At 42.6% G+C, this 25,720-nt stretch overlaps 1 protein-coding gene across 1 annotated transcript in view; it reads left to right on the forward strand.

Annotated features, from left to right (window-relative positions):
• Positions 1-25,720, forward strand: part of LOC311443263 (uncharacterized protein) — a 471,777-nt gene that overhangs the window by 260,673 nt on the left and 185,384 nt on the right. Inside the window, exon 13 of the mRNA XM_084533324.1 lies at positions 15,745-15,845. The gene's annotated coding sequence lies outside the window, so the exon portion shown is untranslated. The remainder of the gene's footprint in view (positions 1-15,744; positions 15,846-25,720) is intronic.

Raw genomic sequence — 25,720 nt, forward strand, 5'->3', positions numbered from 1 at the left:
CTCCATCTAACCCAAAACGCATTAGAAAGGCTATTTGCTTTAATCAGCGGGATTTTTAATCTTATTATATGCTTCTCAAAAATGAATATTTCTTTGTATTGTAGAGTACATATTTACATAAATTAGTGTTATCCTTGGTTATTTTGCCAACCATAATTTATACGCTTTTTAGTTTTATCATAAAATAAAATCTTGCCTCTGATATTCTGGGACCATTTTTAGCATCATAGCAAATTACCTTGGGAGGAACTATTACACAGTCAGTGAACTATCCTTGAGTTTATAAAAAAAAAAAAAAAAAAGTAACTAAAATGTGCATCAGTTGCTCAGCTCCCACTGATGAATCTGATCTCTCTCTCACTGTATCGTGTAAATCAGTGTTTGCAAGCTTTTGGAAACTGCAAATTTGTAAAAGCTGCGCATACAACTCACCTGCAGAGTGGACTATTTATTTTGATAATCTTAGTTTCTTTGAAGAAATGGTTAATTCCTTGCATAATTTAATTATTTTTTAGTGTTGAGATGATTTTCTCATCTTACCAGGTTTGTTTGTTTGTGTCTTTTCTGGAGAAGGTTCATTTCAAACATAGCATTTGGGGATGTTGACAAAACATTTGTAGGGAATTTCTTTGAAGTACTATTGAAAGTGCCTAATCTTACAAGATATTGTTAAGTGGAGCTCGTTTCTGTGGCAGATGAAGTCCCTATGTCAAAATTGTGTAAGCTTTCCCTTTCACCGCCATAAACTTAAAATATGAATGGATAAGGAAGAGCATGCTATACCTTCTTCCACTCGGCTGTCTTCCCTTTCTGTTTTCTGTGTACTTGCGATTGCCTCACGTTCCCGAGATGCTTCTCTCTGAGGTTCGCGTCATGTGGAAGTCTGCTGATCCTTATCTGGAGAGCCATTGAAGTTTATGGGGCCCCTGAGACAATTAGCAGCAGTATCTCCAATGATAAAGTTATCGACTTCTGGGCAATTACCTTGTTTGACCAAGTCAGTGAAAGTTCCTTGCTTTCCCCAGTATCTGAGGCAACCGGGCCATGAATGAAAGCTTGGTTTGAATGGGATGGGGTCCGTGATGGCTGATGAAGGAAAGCAACAGGAACACCCAACAGAGTCCTTAATGTGCTTTTTTCATGGTTGTGCTGGAGTCCAGATACAGTCGTGGTGGTCGGTGTGGGTTTTTTTGTTAACTGGTGCTCTGGTGAAAAGACACCAAACTCAAGGATCACCCTCGTAAGGATGCAGCAGCTGGTATCGGCTTGTGCTGGTCACCTGGAGTCCTTCAGGGCTCTGGGCTGCTGTTGGATGCAGAGTGCAATAACAAGAAAAAGGGAAATCCGAAAGTAAAAAAAAAAACTTAGGAAAATTATATTGGGTGGTTGCAAAAGATGTCTGCAGTCTCACAGTTGCATCACTTTCCCTTGCAGCTTTTTCAAAATGTTATTTAAGTTATCATTCTCCAAAGACTTGTCATGGAAACCAAGGGCTATATGTCCTCTGGTGTCTGTGTGGCTGTCTGTGTGAGCAGCTTACTGTGTGGGTGTGCCATGATGCTAAGTGACTTTGTGCTGCCCAGAGAGTCAGCAGTGTTCAGTCAAGATCCATCAGTGAATAAAAGGATATTTCCCACCTTGTAAGTAACTTCTGTGCAAACTTACATTTTATCTAAATTCTCATGTAGATATAAATGCTGGAATGGATAGTTCCAGTAAGTAGTGTGGATGGCATAGATCATTATAGTTATTAGGGATAGATATTTACTGTAACGTGCTTCCCTTTTTTAGAGGAGTATACCTGTTTTCAAGTGCCTGGCGCTCTCATTTCAGGGACAAAGCAGTATTTTTATAGGTTGCTCTTCTACTGATTGATAAGCATTTGCGCAGTCGGTACGTGTCTGTCACTGACGTGGCATGTATGTCATGAATTGCCCACGTAGCCAGCTCCCTCTGAGCAGTAAGTATCTCGCTGTTGGTGGCTGCTTCAGAACACGTGGGCACCAGAAACAGTCTGAGCCAGGGGACTGTTACGCTGTACACCTAGAACAGGAGCATAACCTTTGGGGGGCACTTGGTTTAATTACATTTTACGCTACACAGGACTGTCTGTACAGTTTTGTCTGTCGATGAATCTGAGAAATTCAGCTGTGCTTTTGGATGGGAGGGGAGGTATACATCTCTCAAACTTGAATGGATTCAAGTGCTGCTGCTGAAAATTTGTGTTCTTCCTACGTCAGCCTACAAAATAAGTAAGTCTGGCGTTGGTGTTGGATTTTAAAAGGGAGTGGACATCGTGCTCTTATCTGGAAAAAAGGCTTACCTACTTCTGTAGCAGTACTGATTCTTTGCTGGAACAGGACTCTAGAACTAGATGACCTCCTGCTTTTAAAAGCTCTTTTCTCCACTCTTTGAATTGAACTTCCACCCAAGAAGGGTCATGCACGCTTTCTTCTTTCTGCCTTACGGCATCTTCGTTTCCCCAGCTCTTCATGTGGCTCTTCCACGTGGCGTGGGACAGAAAAACATCATTCTGAAGAAGAGATTACAGAGATCTGAAAGGATAACTTAAAAAAAGGGGTCCATAACTGCTGGCCTGACATGTGGTATGGAAGCATCTGTGCTGTGTTCTGCTAGCGCTGTGTCTGTGTGGGCTGCAAAACTGATGGAGCAGCTGGGTGCTGAGCATGTGCTGAGCCCTGTGCTGCAGCTGCGTGCTTCATGGCACCCAATCTAGGCAGCTCAGACCTGCTTGGGGTACGTCTGTTGGAGGCATGTGGGTGACGGTGTAATGTGCCCTAAGAAAAGGGGGTAAAACCTGTAAGTTACTCCTTTTTTATAAGTAGCGCTTTTAAAATATATATATATATATATATATATATTTCCATAACTTATCTAGGAGCATTGGTTATGGGTGAGAAGCCTCACTTGTGGAGCAGTACACATCCAAACCAGATGATTCTGGCCCTGAAAAACATGTGGGTTGAATACAAGTCAAAGTACTGATACACTTGGGAGAAAATAACCTTGCTTTTTTTTTTTTTTTTTTTTTTTTTTTTTTTTTTTTTTAAATGTGGCCTCTAGCAGTATTTAAAGACTGCAAAGATCCTTGATATCTTATCTTCTTGACTGCTATTATTCAGGAACTCGGTGGTTATACATATTTCAGCAGCATCTTTTCATGTCTCCCTACGTCTTTATAAGTGTTGGACAAGTTAGTGCATGAGATGCCTCCTTTTATGTGTGCTAGATTTTGTAGATTTTTCAAGTGGGAGAGTAATTAAATTACTGTTTCAAAGGAGCTATCCACCGCACTAATAATTTATCTGTAGGCTTACTAAAGTAGTTGTTTGTACTCTAAAATGACTAAATAACTGTTGTATAATCTCAAAATTGCAATAAATCATAATTCCTCCTGGATGGGGGCACTTATGACTTGTGAATGTGTCTGACAGGTTTAAATACTGTACTTGCACATAGGGTGACGGTGGAGAAAAGCTGCGGGTCCTGCTGCCGTGCGTTCTGCATGTCTGTGCTGCTGCCGCCCTTCTCCTTCCCATGTCATCAGCCAGTGCCAGGGCAGGAGCCCCAGTTAGAGGACATTGGGTGAAGAGAAACAGCAGCAATAGGTACCCAGAAGATTTTGTTAGCTTTCTGAAGTCAAAGGTAAAGTCACCAGTGTTGCCTGTACTGCAGAGGAGCTGTTGGCAGCACTTGAGGTCTCCACAAGGAGGAAGGGTCTCCTGGTGTTCCCTGTTGGCATGTGCAGGTAAATCCTGCAGCCTTGGGCTGTGTGCTGTGAGATCCACCCACCCTGGCCCTCAGAGACATACTTGCTGTATGCCTTGCTTACAAAACCAAGCAGAGGTGTGAGATGCTGCAGCATAGCATGTTTGGGCGCAAGACAGAATTGTTTCAGTCCTGCTGCTCAAATGTGTGCATGGCTGCTATTTTTTTTCCTCCTAATGGTGTTCAGCCTTTATTTTTCATACTGTTGGAACAGTGACATGCTCCTAACCAAGCTCCAATGGTGGGCTTTTATTACGGCCTTAAGGAACAATTTAATTTTGCCTTGGAAATGTATCTGATAGGATCATTTGCTCCTGGGATCACTGATAGGATTTTTACCTTCCGTTCTGCAAATGACTCCTGTTCTTAAGTGACTGGCAACTGTGCTCCTGCTTTGTGCACCTCCTAGAGCAGATGGAAGTAGGGTAGCTGACCCAGGTAGAATCAAGTGTCTCCAGCAAAATGACAGGCTTGACTATAGATTTAATTGCACTATTTGTTAATGAGTCTACATTTTGGGAGTTGGTTGCAAGGTAAGGTCTCCAGCTTAAAAATATTTTAAGAACAGCTGCTTAGAATGAAATGCTCCTTGGTCTTGGGGAAAAAAAAGTGTGTTTCAGAAGGAAGGCTGGGAATATTTTGAATAACAGCAATGAATATCCCATCCAGACTGAATTGAAGGTGTAGGAAATGAGGCAAAACATACCTCCACTGATCTCCTTCCCACTGCATTAATTTTAGAAGAGGTCTGAGTGGACTTGCAAGTGTACTAGCAAGTTGTAAGTGAGAACCAGTGCCACCACCTACTCCCAGATCCTTCTCCATATGTAGCTCTACTTCTCCTTATAGGAAATAGACCCACAGCATTTCTTTTGGGTTGAGTTTTTCTAAAGGAACAGAGAAGATTTCTTGCATCGTGGCTGTGGAAGTTTGGTGTCAGGGCCATGTGAAACCCCCTCAAATTGTGTTGCAGATGTTGACATTGCTCCCCAAACTGACAAGGACTAGGAGGCTCTGAAATCATCCCAGCTGCTTCGTTTTCAGGCAAATGGTGTAAAGTTTCCATTTTGGGTAATACCTTTTCAGTATTCAAGATATCGCTGCCAGTTCATGTTCCCTGGAGACCAACTTTCTGTAGGTGTAAGATTTCACCATAAGCATTGACTTGTTTTTATTAAAATTAGCCATTTTCCATTGAATTAAGATGCTAAAATTAATTAAATATAATAATAAATGTAATTTGAAAAAAAAAAAACCACTACGTTTCAGTTAGCTGAAACTGAGCCCCATTAAACTGATTTCTGATTCTATTTCAGTTCAATATATTTATCTTGCTTACATGTGTGGTATGGATTACCATACCATATTTTAACATGCTCTAACAACATATCAGCAGATATGTAAAAAAGTGAGTTAATAACATGTCTGCTATCATGCTGCTTTGTAAAACCATTCTTAATTTAATCCATACACTAAGTGTGCTTTCCAGTTACAAAAATTTATGATAAGTATCAGGCAGAAGTGAAACCGTGATACAGAATTGTGACTGATGTAAAACAGACACACAAAATGAGTAGCATTAGGACACTTACTTTGAAGTTTGCTAAAACCAGTAAAGTGATATCCACTTTAAGTGAAACCTGCTGTTACAGATACCTACTGGATTTTGGGAACATTTCACTTTTGAACTTACTCCTTGCACTCCGCTTTACCATTTATTAGGCACACAACATTTTTTCATGAAGCAGGAAAGACTAAAATAGCTGACTTAGATACCTTATTGTCTTTGCTCACAGATAGTTCAGCATATTCTGTATCTGGAAAAAGACTACTTCAAATACCTTTGAGGAATTACCTTGACGTAGCTGTGTAAAGCCGAGACAAATAGCAGTTTGCCCCCGTTCAGCACGGTGCCGTTGCCAAATGTGAGTAACAGAAGAAATCCTGAGTCATTTAAGAAGAGATCTGAGAATGACAAAGCAAATGCGAGCGGTTACATTGATCGCTCCCAGTAAACTTTTGCAGGCTTAACATTTCTAGCTAAATGGGCAGGTGGAAGGAGACAGGTGTCCCCTTCAATTCTTGCCCATTTATTTATGGAGAATATGCAGAGTCCTGGCTTTCTGCATGCAGCCAAGGTTCCTAAGAACAGCTTAGCATTCTGATATATCTAACACAAAGATTTGTTCCATAGATATGTACTGTATGAGGACTTAGTCCTATTTGAATCTTTACAGTGGTGTATGGGATAGGATTGCAAGTTACTGGGGGGTCACTGAAAAGAATGCTCCTCAGACACTGCATTGTGTTTATACATCTATTTTAAATACGGAATTATTCGTATATATTAATTTAGAATTGAGTGTACCAGAGTTCTCCTATCTTTATATAAGAGCAATAACATAGCCATCCACAATAGATTTTGTTTCTGGAGAGGTCAAAGCAGACCACGTGCTCTGTTACCACCCAGCCAGGACGTGTGGCCAGGAGGCTCTCTATGTCCGGTTAGGTATGCTCGTGTGGAAAATGACAGGAAAAAACTCAGGCTGTTGACTTAGTTCTGGCGTGCTTGTAAGCAGGACTGTTTTTGAGTGTTATTTGAGAGGCTTGTGTTTATTGTACCTATTCTGAATCAAGACAAGCTAATAACATGCTTCTCACTGCTATAAACTTCCAAAATTGTTCCAGGTTTCTCTTAGAAGGGATTTGATTTAATTTTTAATACTCACGTCATAATCTGAAGCGAGTATCTGTGGGCAGAGGTTGCAAACCACATTAATCCTGGGGGGCTGTACCCAGTTGGATGCCAGTGGGTGAAGTGTTTTCTGCACCCTGGTACTGGGGTGCCTGAGCTTTGTGTTTTTGTGAGCATTTGGATGTTGCAGGAGCTGGAACCCCCTGCTTCTGCTCGGACGCAGAAGCAGCTGGTGGACTACAACTGGTGGTATTATTTTGATTTAGCATGTTAGCCATGATTCCTAGGTACCTCTGTGGTATTGATCAGAACCGTGGTGTGGTGGGTAAAAATGAGTCCAATACAAAACAAAAGCAGTGGGATGCTGGAGTGAGTACTGCAAATTTAAAATCAAGTTCTCCTTGGATTTGCTCTTAAAGCTAAGAATGCTTCTACTCCAGCTGCACTTATAAATACACACAAACTCTGTTCCCAGGACTGCAAGCTGGGATTGCAGATGCTCTCTGCACTTGAGTGCTTGTGCTGGCATTAGCACACCACCATGTATTCTGTAAGGCCATTCCCCATACGTGTATTTTTGAAACATGTATCATTAGCCATGTATAAGCGACTTGGAGAGCAGATATGTGCAAAAGAAATCAATTTAGAAAAGTGAACTTAAAGGAACAGCACCCAGCCCACTGCCTAAGCAGAGGAAGAGAACGAAGTCCTTGGGTTCCAGTCTTGCTATATGTTCACCTCTGTTCATCCCTGTCGGCGGCGTGGATGCAGCCACCTTCTGCTGTGGCCTGCATGTGTTCCCTCCTGCCAAGCTGTGATCAAGTCCAGCGAATCTGGGGCAGGTGACTTAGGAATAAGCTAACTCCAAATAGGTGCTGCAGCTCGAATCGCTTTCTGTGTAGCGATGTTTATTTTTCAAGGACAGTTGGCTGGAAGGTGATGGGCAAATCCTAGCTGACGGGCTGGGAGCTGGCGTGCCGTGCTCTGATTGACGTGGGATTTGATCCCTCTCTGGCGAGAACAGCACCCCTTTCGGTTTGCTTCAGATCACACATTTCTCTCCGGAGCCTGTTGTCACAAAGCTGCTGAATAACTTTTCCAAGAAGAGTGTCTGACACAGAACCCAGTAGTGGGGACAAACGCAGCTGTCCATTCTGCTGTGGCTTTGTTGAAATGCCTGCTTTAATATCTTGTGTCATTTCCCATAGAAGAAAGGAGATTTGGGGCCAAACCTGTGTTAGCTCCTTTGTCCAGTGGAAGCCCAAAGCAGGGATAAACCCAGGCTCACTTCTCCCAAAAGCTGCCCTTTGTGGAAGTGGAATCACTGGTTGGTGTGGGGCTGCTCTGGTTCCCCACAAGAGCTCCTCGTCTTGATCGATTGTGGGTACCTCATGCGGATGTGAGAGCTCAGGACGTTGCCTTGCCACTGCCTAACCTTGCTTAATTAATCTTTTCCTTGTGTTGAATACTTTTAGGTATTCCTTCTGCTTGACTGGCGTCACTCGCTGTGGCTTCTTGAAGGTGTCTTGATATTATGAAGAATGTATTAAAGGCACGCTGTTGTTCCTAAGTGCACCTTCACCCTGAATGCTGTTTACTAAACCACAACTGGTGGCCAAACTAAGGCTGCTTAGAGCACACAGTGCCTCCCCTCACCTGTCGGCTGCTAGTTGTCTCTGTGGGCACAAAGGGACTCCTGCGTCCGGGGACTCCTTGGGCTCTTCCAGCTTAGCCATGCACCAAAGGTCTCTATAGAGAAACTAGGGCCCCAGGAGATTTAAGCCAAATTTTGACATAGGTCTGGCATCTGGTTAGGTTGTTTTTCAGGGTATTTAGCATAGTGTAGCAATTCATGTGCTCACAGTGACCGCTCCTAAGGCACGTGGTTGGATCACGCGGAAAGAAGGAAGAGACAATACAGAGTTTGGATCGGGTGCCCTGTCACCTGTTACCCTGTCGGAGTGTGGTGTTTTGTTACTTTTACTCTTTCTGTCAGATTTTTTTTGATACATTGAACAATTAAGTGAAGTTTATTAATTCTGCTCAGTGCTGTCCACAGTATTGGAAGTAGGGACTCCAGATGCTTTGGGGAGGAACTGCCCATTTTGGAATGTTTTGTCTCTTTGGCAGTTCCCTGTTTGGGGTCGTCTTGTTCAGCCAGGCCTCCTCACTCCCTTCAGGGAGCAGGCCCTTCCAGCAGAAGTATATATATTAAAAAAGGCTTTGCTGTCTCATTTATTCTGGTTTTAAATTTGGTTTTATGCATACCAAACGGTGAAATCACTGTGATGAACCAAATGCTGAAAAACTGAAGCCTGGCTATGATGAACTGCCCTGTGGGTGTGAGGACAACTCGGAAACCTCTCAGAATTGTCCCTGGGGGAGCTCCTTTGCTCCACGGTGGCCAGCTGAGGTGAAGTGCACGTTTCTTTTAAGCTTTGGGATTTATTACTCTACTGGGATGGCTTTTTCTTTCTTTCCTTCACCTTTTTTTTTATTTTCTGGGAGGAGAGGGGGATGGGGCAGGGGGGTGAAGACCCAGAAGTTAAAAGCTCATAACTCTTTTGAAAATAAATAATCACTTTTTTTTTTTTTTTATGGGTTGTGTCCTAAAAATGTGGCTTGTGTTTCTCTATTTCTCTGCTGTCCAGACAACGTTCTTGGTTTTGGGGGAGTAGATTGATCTGGCAGCATGACATGTCCCGACTAATTTTTCTGGCATCGCTGTGATTGTGATTTCCTACTGTTATCATTGACTTGTCGTCAGTGACAGAAATTTGAAGGCAACTTGTTCTTCAAAGTGTTCTATATGCAAGAAATATTTTTTTTCATTTTTTTAATCTGTAAAGCTCTCATTATGGTTAGACTCTTAAAATGGATTTGACTGTATGCAAGGCTGTCTACAAAAGACCTTCCTTTTGCTTATCTGTTCCTCCGCATTTCTCACGTGTTGTTTAGGATTTTGATCCCAAAAGATTAGATTGGATTAATATTTTGTTTTCCTTTCAACCATGTAAATATTGAGTGGCAAAAATGAAACAAAATCCTCATTCCTATTAAAATACAGCAGGACTTAATAGAATCTTAGAAAATAACCTTAAGATTTTTTTTTTTCCAGAAAAGGTTAACTAAATATGGCCCCAGTTCTGCAAAGGATTACTCATGTTTAATTTTACATACCGTGCATTGACTTTCAATGGCATGCTGCATAAAGCAATCTCGCCGAGTCGTTCGAGATCATGGTCTGAGTGACCGTACAACACGAAGCTCCATGCCATTAAACTGAAAGCAGTTTTGCCAGAGGCTTTTCTCTTGTGCCCCTGGTTACAAATCTCTCTCTTTTTCGAAGGTCAGCTGCTGACCCTGCCTTTATGTTTCACCTGCAGTGGAGTTGGCACTCCTTTCTCCATCCTCTTGCTGAATTTGTACCAGTTTGTTATCCTTTTGGAGTAACAACAACAAAAAAGCCCCACAGCTCCCTTTATGTAAGAATTTTCCCAGAATCCTTTCCTAAGGAAATATCTTACTGGTTAGTAGGTCAACAACAAAATCTCAGTCATTAAGTAATTGCTATTATCGCATGCACTTCAATATTAGGGTTTAGGAGGAAGAAAATAAATAAACAAATATCTATGTTGAAGTTTTTTCTCCCTGAAGTAGAAAGAAAAATGTAACTTGAGGAAAGCATTGAAAACAGGCATTTTGCATTGCTGCTTTGCTGGTTCTTGGTAGATGTGAGTAACTCTAAGAAAACTGCAATTCTGGACAGTGAAGGTGGAATTGTCACCATATCAAATATAAATAGGTCTGAAAAAAGCAACTTTGGCAGGGACAACTGACTTAATTGGCAACAAATAAATTCATTGCATGTTTACATTCATCCCAAGCATTGCTTTTATTGCCATTTTGAAGTAAATTTTAAACCTTTTTAAAAGAACCCACTTGCCAAATTTTAATGTCAAAGCAGTAAATAGTAAACCTGTCAGATTGCCAAAAGGAAATTCAGGACCAAGTACAGAATATCAGTGCCGCACAGGAACCTCCTGGCTCCTTTGGGATAGCCTCTCTTGTCTGAGAAGTGAGAGAAGAGATCTGGGAATGCATACGGATGTCCTGATGCTGGTGAAGGAGCGGAGTTTGGCGATGGGAACGGACATCCCTTTCGCCAGGGATCTGGGTTTTGTCCTTGTCATCTCTGTCTCTCTCTCCTGTTGTGTTCATCTGGGGCATAGCAGCAGAGAGAGGCTGGTGTGAAATGAGTGAGTGCCACTGGGACGCTCACCTCTGCCCCAGGCTGTGCATGAGGATCGTGGCGCACGCCTGAATCTCCATGGGGCTCTGGGGCAAGGCTGCCTGTGTCCCTGCCGGGGCTGCACACAGCATTGCTCACTGTGGAGGCACCCACAGCAGCCTCAGTGCTACAGCACATGCAGCAGCAGGCACCCGGGGTTCCTGGCCTCTTCTGGAGGAAAAAGATGAGTTGCTGTGTAGGTGGGGAAGGTCCCACAGAGTTTTCCCGGTTTGTAATTTTGCCTCGGTCCTGCAAATTCGACTCTTGTAGGAAATGGCTTTTGAGCACTGTTCAACATGCTCCGCATTCGGAGTTAGAAAGTTTGTGTTAGCAGGTCCGTCAGTAAGGCTGTCTCATTGGTCTTGTGTTGTTTTTCTCTGGTGTACCTGACAGCTGTCACTGCTCTTACCTGGCCATGGCTCTTCTGAAAGGTTCTTGGTGCTGGCTCCACTGAGCTGGGTGCCGTTAGGGCCGGGTGCCTCTGCTAAACCCCAGTTCAGACTGCAAGGATAGGTGAGTGGTCACAGAAACCAGCCTTGACAGCTCATGCCGTACTCAGTCACTAGGATTTTGAGCGTTTTAGTACACAAATGTAACTTGTACAATTTACACTGAAGGGAGAAGTCATCTTTGAGAAGCAGCACAGAAACATACTCGTACTTCTGACTCTGTTCTCCCTCTGCAGTATGAGGACACTTCAGTAATGTCATTTTTTTCCGGCATGATGTTGCTGTAGCTGGCCCTTTAATTTTTGCAAAACTGTGCCCTGAAGCCCTAAAATCTACTTTTTTTTTTTTTTTTTTTTAAACAGATTGCAGCATTTTGCTTTCCCAGCTGGTTAGCGGCTGTTACATTTTCTTTTGCCTTTTATTGTTTCTCGTTAAGAAATAAGCATACTTTAAGGTTGCTGTCAGTAATGAGCTAGCTTCATACTCATGTAGTGATGGGTGAGGAGTGTTGAGGGAGGGACCGTGTTTGAGGCTTATTCCATGTTGCAGCGAGTAACATGGACTCTTCCTTTTCCTCTTTTCTTTTTTTTTATGTCCCTCCTCCTCCCCCCAAGTGGAACTTGGGTTCCAGCAATTGTCCGTGTTTAACAAAAATATGTAAAAATTATTAGCCTCTTCATTGCTCTACATGCTGTATGTGTAAACCAAGGCCCTTTTCATTAGGGAATATACATTTACAAAAAGCACCCGAGGGCTTATTGCAAAGAGAGCAACTCTATAAAAACAAGTGGTGCTATAAATTCACATTTCTGTCTTGATCCAAATTAATTTTCAAGTGTAGACAAGCCTTTACAGTTACTTACTAAACTGTGTTTATAAAGTCACTATGGCATCTGTGAGGAGAACAACACGTTTAGAGAGGTGATGTTTTCCAAAGAAACCTTTTTTTTTTTTTTTTTTTTTAGTGTTACTCAAAAAAGGGAAAACGAACACCTCCTTATATGTCTGACTGGACAGTGCTTTAAAAAGGGTGACATGAGTGACATATCCAAAATGAAAACATTTTCCACTTGCATTGCAGCAATGAGGACTTTCTACCACCCCCAAAATATTCCAAGCTTATGGGGCTGTGTCTCAGAGACAAAGTAAGTGCTTTCATTCCACGCCAGCAGTGCACGTATGAACCCTGGTTTATAAAGTCAATCACATGAAGTAGGGACATCTGATGGTGGTGACAGAGCTACTTTGAACAACTGACAGAGATCATTAGGAAAAAAAAGTACAGGGGGAACAGCAATTCAGAATTGTGTACAACGTGAGCCTGAGTTTGCTTTCCCTGCAGTGCAACTCGGCATAAATTTGATTAGAGGCAGAATGGCTGGAGAGGACTTCTGCACAAGTTTGTAATACCAGGCACAAGCGGGTGTCTGATAGCCTAAGGGGTGGCTGTACTCAAAAGCTAATTTGTATTAATGCAGGGCCTGCATTTAAAGTAGGGATAGGTATTTCTGAATAACTATTCTTATTCCAGAATAGAAGTGTCCACACGTGAAGTTATTCAGAAACAGCTATTTTGGCATAATCTATTTGTATCCCAGCCCTAAATCTCTGCCTGTAGGCTGCTAATGGAGAAACAAAGAATAGTATCAGCTAATAGGATCTCTCACGAAATCTCTGCCTTCCAAAACCTGCAACAAACTTCCCCAAATGAAACACTTTAATTTAACTGTACATTCTGATTTTAATTCTTCTAAACTGTGATGAAGTCTTTTTAATTAAGAACAGGATTAGCCCATATACAGCTTAAACGATAACTTCAGTGTTCATTTTGTTAGGCTTGATTAAAAACGAGTCTTTCAAATCTTGTGTGTAACGTCCACTGCTAGCCATTTTTGTTTGTAGAGGAAAAAAAACAAATTCAGTTAGAGAGAGAGAAGACGTACAGCGCTGCATCGGTATTAATCGGCAAAGATTTTGCAGTTAAGCCCTGGAAAGAAACTCAAGCGCTTCCCCGTTTTGGTGTTCTCTGCCAGTGTTATGAATCACCGAACATGGGAAACTGGCTCCAGGTTTGCAGATCACGCCTGTACGCTCCTCACGTGTCTGCGAGCTGCTTCATGTGTGGCTGTGGCTTTTGGAAGGCTGTCATAGTGGTAGTGCAGTTCTGTCTGGTGGAAGTCTGTTACCAAGTATCCAAACGTGTTCTTGGGTGTTTGGCAGCATATCGCATGGGTACGTGGCAATGTGGAGCCCCGCTGACATGGCACCACCTCTGGAAGGATCCAGCAGCCTGCTGCACTCTGAGGTACTGGATCTGAGTCCTTTGTCCTGGAACACGGTGGGCTGGGACTTGCACCCAGCCAGCGGTTGCATCTTGCAGCTCTAACACCTGCTTTTCAGCTGCACTGCCTTGTGTGTATGCCAGATTTATTACCCATGGGTTTTCGTATTTTTTTAGCAAACATATTAAAAGCAAATATATTAAAACGTGCTTTGTGAGTTGCAAATGGAGTATTTAGTATAAGTTTTAGCTATTTTGCCCTGTCCTACCAAAACTTTCTGTATATCCTGAAAGCATTAGGATGGCAGTATTGTTACATTCACGACCACCTACATCTTTTGCTAAAATAATGGCAAAAAAGGCATTACAATGCACAGTAATTCCAAAAGCATGTGTAGTCAATGTGATTGCACTTGTGATACCTGGGTTAGCATGTTCTGAAATGTGAGAGTTCAAAGTAGGACTTCACAGTACGCAATTCCCTGAGTGCATCTGTGAACTGATTCTTTAAGTGGAAATAAGTTTCTTTGTCAGCTTCAAGTTTTAATTCTAGCCCTTTTTAAGATTCTATTAGTATCATAAGATTACGTTGTTTATCGAGGGCAGAGTATGATAGTTATTTTTGCTTTACCAAAAGCCAATTACATAGGTTGCTTCCAGTCCCTCGCTAAATAGCTTTTTCTTTCAGCATTAATTTTAATGTCTAAATAGCATGTGCATTTTCTTACGGCTGCATAAAGATACGTATAAGTAGAAGGCTACTTTGGTTGGGAAGATCCAATGCTCAGTGAAGCCTTTCGCATATATAGAATACTGAATATCTAAACCATTATTTAGCATCAGAATCAGTTATGGTTGTCTGACTGATGGACAATCTTTTCCTGACCCAGTCTCTTTGCAAGTGACCTATACTGTCTAGACAGTTGCATATTATTTATACATTCATTTCAGATTTATAGTTCTCTTAACTAAAGTAGAGGGTGTTAGTTTGCCAGTGACTTCATATCCATATCGGGACTTGAAACAGGCTGAAACAAAACCAGACACTTAAAACTAGCTGCAGAGTCCCTTTCCCTGCTGCCCATTGTTGGCTGGGTCACCCTTCAGCATCTTTGCCTTCCTCACATCGCTCTTCCTCCTACCACCCACACCAGAATAAAGGTGGAGAAACCCCTGGGGGGAGGGGGGGGGATACACAAAGAAGGTTGTATAAAACCTAATTTCAAAGAGATCAATTCTGGTTGATTCTGTTGGTTCATAGCTGGTTTGTTTTGGGATGAAGGTTGTGCCAGGCTGGTTGGGAGCAATAAATCCTCACCATCTCCTCCCTTCTTTTGCAAGAATGTTTGATGTTTTTTAGAAGGGGCATTAGCAATCTGAAAATCTTTATCTTCTGGGCTGCTCCCCTTGCTGCTGGAATGGCAGGTGCTTATGTTACTCAGAATCCTTGCAGTATATTAAGCTTGTTCTGTGTTACACCGTGCCTTTGCTTCGGGATGGCAGGTTGAGGAATCCAGTGCTGGAAGCAGCTTCTCTGGTCTCACGGCTCACAAATCGGGCTGGTGAGCAAGGCCGGGCACAGGTTGCTGCCTTCTCCTGCCCAGGCCTGGCAGTATTCATCAGTTCAGTGATCTCCAGCATGCTCCCGGCATCTCTTTATGCATAAAAGATAGTGGTAACAGAAGACAAAGTGAGGCAGGACAGAGCGTGTAAGAGACTCCAGAAGCTCAAGGAAAGAGGGCACGGCAGGAGGCTCAGGGAAGTATGGTGACAAGATAAAGCACAAGGCTGCCTGAGCAGCAGACCTTGGGATCCTGAGCGAAGGAGTGTGAGAGAGTGGGAAGAGGAAAATGGCAGGGGCAATAGGTGGACTTAACGCACAGAACAAAGGGAAAAGTGTGGTGTATGCCAGCCTCCGGGGGTAACGGCAACAGGGTTTGAAAATTCACTTTACTCACCATTTTAAATAGAGTTTTCAAAATCAGTCATTTCCTCCACACTTGGGTTTTGTTGTTTCACAAACAAAGAATTTCTGAAATCAAACAAATAGTGTGTGTGGGGAAAGCAGCATCAGTTACAGCATACAATCCAAGTTGTACAGCTTAAGTAGCGTCCTTATTTGAAGACTTTCTCTTATAAATGCCTTGATTATTTTTGTGTCTCTCACAGATAGATTTGCCTCTAAATCCTGATATTTTCACTAAGATCATCCTTGACTCTGACATTTATGTATTTATAGGGAGTACACGCAGAGAAGACATTTAAATTGAAGTATGGTCATTGTGATGTTGCTTAGCCTTCCTTTGGACTACCTTTGTTATAAATGGTGAAATGAGCGAGGTAAGGAAACAGCAAATTAACCACCCTTTGAAAAAAGGCTTAAATTTTAAAAATTAGAATTCTAAAACATACACATTTTCTAGGTAATAGGAGGAAAGTGTATGGACATTTTCCGTGCTTGTTACTTTGAGTCCCAGAATCTTTCTGTTTAGCTAACACAGTATAAGATTAATTCTCTCACAGCACATTGCCTGGAGTTCAGTGCACATGTTTACTGATGTGTACAGCTCTCAAATAAGTTTAGTGCTTCTTTCACCCGCTGTTAGGAAGTATATTTAAAAGAAATTGCCTTTTATAGATTTAAATTACAAAAGTACTGATATCATGCAAAAAGCAGTTCAACTCATGCAAGCATACAAATGTGTAAATCTTAGGGAAAAAGATACCCAGGGCTAATATGAATGTAAATAGGATTAGCTGCTTGCATTAGTGTCTGAAATACAATTTAAAATGCTTACTGCCTGGTTATTCTTACATATATATGTATATATAATATATATATATATTATATATATATTTTATATATATATATATGTAGTTTTCCCCCCAAATATACTCTACTAGTACTTGAATATTCGTACTTGAATATTCCTTCTCTTCTAGACAGGGAGACTTTGTAAGAGATTACTAAATGGCTGCTGTATTAGTGGTGGAATCCAACATATTATTAGATATAGGAGGTTTATATTTGTTGTTATATGAAATATTAACACTAAATGAGGACAGATTTCCATCCTTTCCATATCCACCCAACTGCAGTAGTAATTTTAGACCCGATTTTCTCACTGAATCATGAACAATGACAGCCCCCAGATTCTTTATAAGCCCACGAAAAGAACAATTTTCAGTTAATGGTACCACTAAAGCTGCATAAATCAATGTACGAGGCATTTCATTAGAGATTTCAGTCCCCTGTGTTGTGGCTCCTGCAGGAAAGCAAGTCCTTTGAGCAGCCTTAGTGGTAGTGCAGGGAATTTAGTTTTGTTATTGCTTATGTTAAACTGATAGAAGTATGAGTGTTATAAGAACCCTAAAAAATCAGTTATCTGACATACTCCAGAACTTGAAATAGGGTAGATTCCTAAGGAATAGGGCAAATTTTATGTTTCTCAAAATGTTTTTCTTCCTGTTTCTACTTGGCAATAGAAGTGGTGATTCTTTTCCTAGAAAATACCCAGATATACCTGTAAATCGTTTTAATTTAAGTGGCAGCTAAAAAGCAATAATGTCCTATTCCCTCCTATGTGTAGTAAATACATTAGAATGATGCTGTCATAATTGTACAGGAGTTTGTGCAGAAGAAAGAACTGTAATTAATATAGCCTTGTGCCCTGTGAGACAGGGCAGGCGGTTGTCAAAAGCCACACTGTTACATACCTGGAGTGTGATGTCAGTGATAATTGCACAAGCAGAAAAGTTTGCACTTTTAATACATTGGCTTTAAAACAAAAACAACAACAAACAAACAAAAAAACTAGTGGGCCATAGTGCAGAGAGGCTTCCAAAGACTGATGCTGCGCTTTCCATTTCGATAAGCCCCACATTGGTATCAGCTGTGGATAGATCACGGGAAATCAAAAATAACTATACGTTGTAAATAGAATTCTGCAAAAGAACCCCCCTGAATTTTGCACTAGACTTAAAAAAAAATATATATTAAAATAAGGAAAACGCTATTATTTTTTTGTTTGGTAAGAGCACTTTTCATTTACAATTTTTTTCCCATTGATATATAAAATAACCCTCATGCTCTCTGCATGTTTTTGTCAGTTTTCCAAATCACAGCAAGACTTTGTTTTGCATTAATACTTTATTTCTTTATTCAAAAAAAAAAATACACAACCCACAGAATCTGGTTAGGCTGACCATATCTGATCCTTTTTTTTTTTTTTTTTTTTTTTTTTTTTTTTTTTTTTTTTTTTAGCAGTTGGTGAAGCAAAATAAAAGTAAAATAGTTTGCAATTCTAAGCACAGGTTTGAATTTGAGTCAATGCAACAGAGCAAGCCTCTGCTTTAACTGAGTGTCGTGTGAAGCAGTGGTCCCCAAGTCTTCGGAGGCCATTGGCTCTGGTTCTTGGCACGTAGCTCATGGTGGACATCATTGTATTGGCACCATTCCTACATGACAGAAAAGGTGCCCCGTGGGATATGGGTTGGGAGTCAGCGATCCTGAACTTCTTCAGTGGATGACGTGGGGTTGCATTTGGCTTTTATAGGGGAAGCCACACTTAATGGTTTTAGTTTCAACCTGAAGGCTGCAACTGTTCTTAAGTCTCCAAGAACACCAGCAATGGTTGCAATTCTTCCATCTTTTGTTCGGTTTTGCGCTTAGGGCGGAAAATACCAGGGTGTGGGAAGGCTCCTTGGAGCGCGCTGAAGGCATCCATGCTCCTACGTCATTAAACCCTTAAAAAGCCCTTCATCTTACATCCCTCAAGCATTTGTGGTTCACAGAGGCCCGGCTTTGGTCTCGCAGCATTGCAAATTGGGAGTTGTATCATGGAAAGCAGTGGGATTAAACCAGGAAGAGCAGGCTCAGGCTCCCCAACAAACACGCATGTGAGAACAGCAAGCTGGGCTTGCCCTTTGCCACCGACTGCCAGCTTCTTTCCCTTTCCTGTTGCTTTTCTTGAATAATGCGCCACATTGTAAACAGATCAGTTGTCAGCATTATGTAATGTAAAGAGAGCTCACTACATCGTTTTTTCTTAATTAAACAAAAAAAATAAACAGAGTGCGTGAGTGGGACCAGAAAAGAGCTCTGAGTGTTTACAGAAATAAAAATAAATGAGTGTGTTTTTTAAAGTAATATTTTCAGATGTTCAGGTTGAATTAATTTGAGGAATATGAATATGTATTGGTAGTGTTAATTCTTTGGGGTTTTGAAAATTCTTACAACCACATAATTAAATGAGTGCCTTTAGAAATACTGATAAAACCCATTGCCATTCAAATATCCATACAAGACAACAGGGGCTGTAAGCTGTAGGCTTTAGAGATTAGTTTGGCCACGGGCCAGTATTTATCACAACATTTCCATCTTAGAAGATAAAATTTAATCATTTTTATTTAAATATAAATCAAAATTAATGCAGGTTTTTTTAAAAAAGGAATGTATAACCTAATCACAATATCTTTATTTTAGAGATGCTTGTGTCTATTGTCTCTATTCAAAGGAGCAACGTTGTCTTTGTTGTGCTGCTCTTCCTTCAGATATTTTTTTCTTCTACAAGGGTGCAAAAGGAAGGGGCGGTTGACCCAAATACAGTCCTATCTCCTAATTTTGCCAAGATCAAAGGCATTTCTAGCGTTTTATGTGCTGCCTATTGGTGAAGTCTAAAAGCGGTGTACTTAGGCATTTCTCCACTTCCCAGACACACATGCAGCCAGCCCAGAACTAGGCTTTTGCATCGCTTCGTTTTGCCAGCCCGTTCTCCACGTATTACACCCTTGTGTGTTGTGGATGCCCTGTGCTATGCTCAAAAACGTTTGCCTGGGGTGCCCAGCTCTGCCTTGTCAACTGCGTGTGTAGTTCTGCTGAGCGTGTGCATGTGCAAATGGATAACTGTAATGGCGTGCGTTTGGTTTGGTGTTAATGCGAAAGAGAAATGGAAACTGGCCTGGCACTTTTAAGACAAATATTGGAAAAAAATATAGCTGCCTACTTTTTCCCCACTGAGATTATGGCCCGTGTGCTCACGAGGCAGCAAGAATTTCTGGTGGATTTGGTTGAATTTCTGGATGCCAGTCAGCTGACTGAAAGAAGTGCTTCTCTCAAATAAGGGAAACAAAAGCTCAGGTAGGATTGGCAGCAGCCACCGGTCTATCTGAAGCTTCCCCAGCTGTGTGTGGTGCATCCAGACAGGGAAAGCAGCGTGGCTGGTTTGCTGGTTCTGTGTCACCAGATGAGTTCTCATTGTTACACTGACTTTTTGCAGTCCTGGTACTGGAAATACCAGAGTGCTGTACCTGCTTTTTGTCTGCTTTGGCTGGTGGCACAACTTTGTAAATCAAGCTTGACTTTTGTTCCCGTTGAGCTGATGAAATGGCGTTCATTAAGGCAGAGCTAAATCAATTCTCAGCAAGGCCTGGCAGTGCTCATCTTTCACTCCAAACACCGGAGTGCAACAGGGGAGAACCTTTCAAAGCGCCGGATGAGTGCAGAAACCTCTGGGCAGCGTGCGGGGATGGTTCTGGTGAGGCTGATTGCCCTAACAAAGCGACGTGCCAAGCGCCGCCAGGGTTATGCTGCACCTTCAACTTGAACGCGTGGCCTCTGGTTCTCTGTGCTGTGCGAGGGTGTTTGCAGCCACATTGGATGTGATCTAGTGAGGTTGCAGCGTTGATATCCCTTGTGAGAGGAGGGTGCCACAATCGTGATAGGCAGCTTCACCTCCTCCACCCAGCTGTGGCCACGCAGCAGCCCTGGAGCTCCCTGTCTGTGCTGCAGTGTGCATCCAGCCCTGTGCCCATCCACCCTGTGCCACAGCAGTGCAGTCCCACTGCAGCTCTGCTCACTTACACGGGGAAGCACAGCAATGCTTGCTTTCTGTCCAGAAAGTTCTGCTTCACACCAGCCTCGGGATAGTGGTTCCACCTCATGCTGTCACCTGATGCTGACAGGCACACCTCAACGTATTTTCCACTTTTTTTTTTTTTGCAACACAGAAGGGGAACTCTGCACTTGGTGATGATTTTACTTGCAGTATTCTGTAATCTTTGGAACTGAGCTCAATATAGGGTGAAGCACAAATGATTTTCTGCACAGCAAGCTCTAAAAGCAGCCTTTTATAGGGCATTCTGATGTAAATGTGTTTGTGCTCACAAGTATGTCATATAGAAGCTTAACAATATGTTGATTTTGTGTACAAGGGAGAAGGCCTCACGTTATGTTACCAAACAACAACAATCCAACCAAAGCTGGCCGTGCAGTATTCTTCATCAGCTGGAGAGATGATTGCTGTAAACTTCCTCTGGGAGAAGCAGAACTTTCTTCCCCCTGCCCTAGCACCTCATACAAACCAAGGCCATTTCTCATGCAAGGAAAGTAAACTGCATCTCCCCTTTAATGCAAAAGCAAGTTCAGTGTTGTTCCTTAGCTTTGTCTTATAAAAACCAGAATCACCTAGGTTGAAAAAAAGCTTTCTTTTGTACTCATCAAATTTTCCTCTACGTGCATCTGCGCAGTCACTTCGCTTCTCCAGGACAGCAATGGGCTCATCTCACCCCAAAGACCAATTATTTAGAAAACTGTTGGATTGCTTTATATACTGGTAAAATATGCATGTATGGTATCCATATAGAGACACACACAAACACACGCATGCCTGGAATGTCAAGCACTGTTTACACGTCTCGGCATCAACTGCAGAAGTGACTGGAGCGTTTGTGGTGAATCGCAGCCCCTACTGCCTCCTGTTCCTTCAGTAAACATGGCAGAACTCAAAGCGCAGCTGAAGGTGGATCTATTTCTTCAGCTTCAATGGATTTCCGTGCTTGTTTTGCAGCAGCTCTTGAATACTAAAAGGTAGTTGCTGAGCTCTCGCTTCTTGACCTAAGGCTATGTCGGCGTTAGTTGTTATAACCCTTTAGCGATTCAGACTAAGTGGGGCACTTCATTAGCTCCAGCTAAAGACAAAACAAAAACGTTTGTTTAAACTAGCGGGTCTTAAAGCTGTGTTTCTTTCACACCATTTAGAAAATTTCCCACCAGCTTTCCCCTTGGGGTTGTCTTCAACAATCAACGTTTTTTCAGGTGCTCTCCGAACTGAGACTGGCTCCCTGTAACCTCTTCCTCGCTCTCAGCTGGCGAAGCGTGTGCGCGGTGCAGCGGAGACGCGGTGCTTCCACGGCATTTATTTTTCAGACTTCCTGGGGGCAGTATCATACTGCACAAAGTATATTTCACCCGCTGTCAAGTGAGACTGATTTCCAGTTAAATATTAATACAAGTTAAAACTAGGTACTCAGGATGATGCTTTGATGTGCATCTGTTTGCTGGATTTTGGACGTTGCGAATGGAGGTTCCCCCCTTTACTGAACAGAAAGCGTTCCTTGTAGGCAGCGCCAGGCTGAGCAAGTAGCTTTGTGGTGATGTTTATCTGTTATCCCCATTTGAATTGTTCCCATAGGCACTCCACCTTGGCACAGACAGACAGCAGGTCCTTAACACCTATCAGGACTGGCTTTGCGGGAAAGTTACTCCTTATTAACCGTTATAATAGCCAAATTGTGATGTTCAGGGAGCGCAGAGGGCTGGGGATCTTATCAAGCTAAGCCTAGGGGAAATAGCCCCCTGGAAACTTGCAGCTGCCCTAGGGTGGTAGCAGGGCAATGCCTTGGTCAGTGGGAAACTGAGAAATTCCTGAAACTTGGAGGCTGTTCGTTGTGTTTGGTGGGCTGACGGCTGCCAGCAGAGCCCACCAAGGAGAGGGCTGGCTGTACCCCTCAGCAGGAGTGAGGACAAATTGCAAACGAGGTTTGTGTAGTTGGTTGGACGTGCCTAAATTGGGGTGTATTGGTTTAACTGTTTTTTAATTTATTTCTGTTTTCCTGATAGACTGACTTCAGAAACCTGAAAATCCAATTCAGAACTGAAAAGCTCATGCCCGTTTTTTTGCAGGTCCAGAGAAAAATGACGATGTTATTGAACCCCATCCATTTTTCTTCAGGGTGAATGTTTCTGCCACCTGGCAGCAGCGCCTTCCCACAGGCTAGAAACCTTGCTACATTCCTCGGTGCCCGCTAAGGCTAATCAAGCTGCTTGTGTTTCAACATGTTGTAAAAGGAGGTGTTCCATCAAGACAAGAAATAGCTATTGTTTAAACAACTCCTCCAGCATCCTGCTGCTTGATACTTAGATAACAACATCACGGGATTTTGGAGAAGCTTTACATACCGGGTAAGCTGAAGAGAGTTGTTTAAGGGAGCACATTAGAATCTTAAAAAGATAGGAATGTGGGGAAAGGAGTTTTAATTTAACACAACCAGGTGCTAAGAGCATAGCAGAGACCGCTGGTTCTTCTCTATGTGATTTGCATCAAACATGGTGAAGGTACTGCAAACTTTAGCACCTATTGAAAGCCTCGGGCTGAACTTGGGCTGTAGTGCAGGTCTCGGTCCTGTTGGATAGGCTGGGAATTGTAGCATTGTGCAGATCATTGGTTTCTCTGGATCTCGAGGTGCTCTTAAGGGTGTCACTTCTTGAGCAGCTGCCTGCCAGCAAAAAGATAACATGTAAGCAGTGGTTCCATACGTTTTCCTGGATCAGTTGCTGATGTTAGTGGAGTGTCAGCAGGACCGCTCCCAGTAGCATCTTAGTTTTTCTTTGCCCTTAGAAAACACTGCTGGCTCGAAGGAGTGGCTGGGGAGACAGAGGAGGTGTAAGGAAGATTTATGTTATAACCATTCTTTTGATGACAGTTACTGAATTACTGTTTTTGTAGCCCATCAAGATGCGTGTGAAGTGTTTGTGTGCATGTGTAAGCATGAATGTGCGTTGTGTGGAAGTGTTCCACGTCGATGGATGCCCTGAAATTATCACTCAGGTTTGAAACGAAAAATAGTAAAAACCCTGAGGTCTTGTTATTTGCCTGATGTTTTGATCTCTGGGGGGTGTGCTGGGGTCACATTTAGAAGCTTTTCCTCACAAGCTTATGCTTTTTTTTTTTTTTTTTTTTTTTTTAAATACCCCCCCAAAACAAACAAACAAACAAACCCCCTAAAAAAAGAAAAAACAAACAAAAAGCCCTTATCTCATCACATGCCTCCAGGAACTGGGGCTTTAATGAAACTCCAGATTTGTCCTAAGAACACAGCTGCCAGCAGCACCAGGTGGTGTTGTAACAATCAACATTATTATTATTTGAAAAAAAAAAAAAAAAGAGGATTGGCCAGAACATACACAGAAATGTCCTGAATAGTAATAAAAAAGTGAATAATAGTTTAAATGCTTTTCAGCTGTTCAATAAGGCAAACAGATGTAGTAACACATACTTGAGAGCATGTTATGTGCTTTAAACAGAGAAGTTTAGAGTATCATTTCAGCGTGTACAAAAGGAAAGAGACAGAATAATAGGCTTATTTCAAAAGGCAAAACGTGGAGGAGGAGTGTAACAGCTGCCCGGAGCCTCGAGCCCTGGGCACCCCGCACCGTGCTGCACCCAGGTAAGCGGCCTCGTGGAGCAGAGGTGCCCGGGACACCGTTATGGGACGGGGTTTGAGGAGCTGCCAAATGTTGCAAGCACATAAGATCGGAGAGTTTGTGCAGGCAGGAAGGCGAGTGATGAAGAAGGCTGAAATGCTTAAAGGGGAATGCCTTAGGAGTTTCGTCTGACATCAAAGCACGCGGGGAGTGCAGCTTGGGAGTGGTGGAAGGGCGAAGTTGGGGTGTGAGGAGCTGTATGTGAGCATTGGTCCTGTGGGAACGAACCAAAATGTTTGCCTTTACATTCAGGCAGTGTCACTGTTCTGGTAGAACTGTAAAGAAAAGTTCAGTGGTGAGCGAATTTGCAGGAATCAAAAATAACTGGGCAGATATAAATAACTCTTCTTGCTTGTTGCTCTTCCGTAGCTTTTGCAGCCAGCAGCAGCCCTTACGGCACCGTCTGAGCGGGGCCAAGCTCTGTGGTGCTTCACAGAGGAGGTTTGTGACTGAGCAGGAGATGGGGGCAGAGCTCTCCCAGGTCCCTTCTCCTCCAGTTCCTTGTCACTGTGGTTTTTGCCCTCCCTGGACTTTGTGTGCTGGCCCAGCTTTCTCCTCCCTAAGCAGGGCCCGCGGTCCCTGAGCGTGCCTCGTGTGCCTCTGTCCTTTGGGCACTGCATGCATGGTTAGTCCTCACGTGGTGGGATTCTGCCTCTGCAGCTCGGGCAGTTCAAGTTGAGTTTCTGCCTGTGCAGCTGCCTGTGTCTGGCCAATTTTAAGAGTGGATTCTCCAGGCTCTCTCCTTCCATGCCCCGTGGTAGGCTGGAGTCCATGCTGAGGTTACCAACCTGTCTTGTTGCTTCCCTATGTTCTCCCAGCAGCGGGAAGGGCTAAGAGCAGCTAGGAATGTGCTCCTAGGAGCATGGAACCTCTAATGACCCTGCAGGGCTAAAAAGCTAATGAGAATTCATTTGGTACCACGGCTGGATAAGGCTTTAAGCCTAGTGAAGCCTTAGAGTTGTGGCTGCTTGGTTTCCCTTTGCTTTTCCAAGAACATTGGAGTGTTGTATGTTCTTGGACAAGAAGCAAAAACTGATGTGGACAAATAGTTCGAAATCAGTGGGGTAACCCAGAACATGGTGATGGCTCCCTCAAAATGTGGAATCCCTTACTGGTGTGAGCAGAAATGAAACTGCCGACAAGTTCTCTTCAACTGGAGGGGCAAAATTTCATTCCAGCTGTGCGCTCACCCAGAGGTGTAATATTGATGAAGTCCCTCATATAGAATTGTCAGAAAATACGGGATACCCTAGCAGAGTTTTAATAACAAATTGTTGTTTGTGTTGTTTGTTTGTTTGTGTATGTAGCTGCAGAGAAAATCTACCTATTTCCTAAGCAGGTTATATATTTATACATTTATTTACTTATTTATATGGGAGAACACTCCTGTAACTCCTGTAAGTCTGAAAAACTCCTTTACCTACAAAAGCAAACACATTCAAAGCTAATGCCAATGAATCAGGGATGCTGCCTTTTAACCATCATTATCCTCATTCCCTGTAAAGGGGTAAGTTCAGACTGAAGCATCAGCCCCGGTTTTCTGCCCTGACTTTAAATTTCTGTACATTTTGAGTTTGTCATACATTTAGCATTACTTCAATGCGTTACTTGTGTGTGGTTGAATACAAAGAGCAGGAGGTCACGAGAGGCATCACCTTGTTATATACAGAGG

This window comes from Aythya ferina (genome assembly GCF_964211825.1).
Source record: "Aythya ferina genome assembly, chromosome: 12".
NCBI lineage: Eukaryota > Metazoa > Chordata > Aves > Anseriformes > Anatidae > Aythya > Aythya ferina.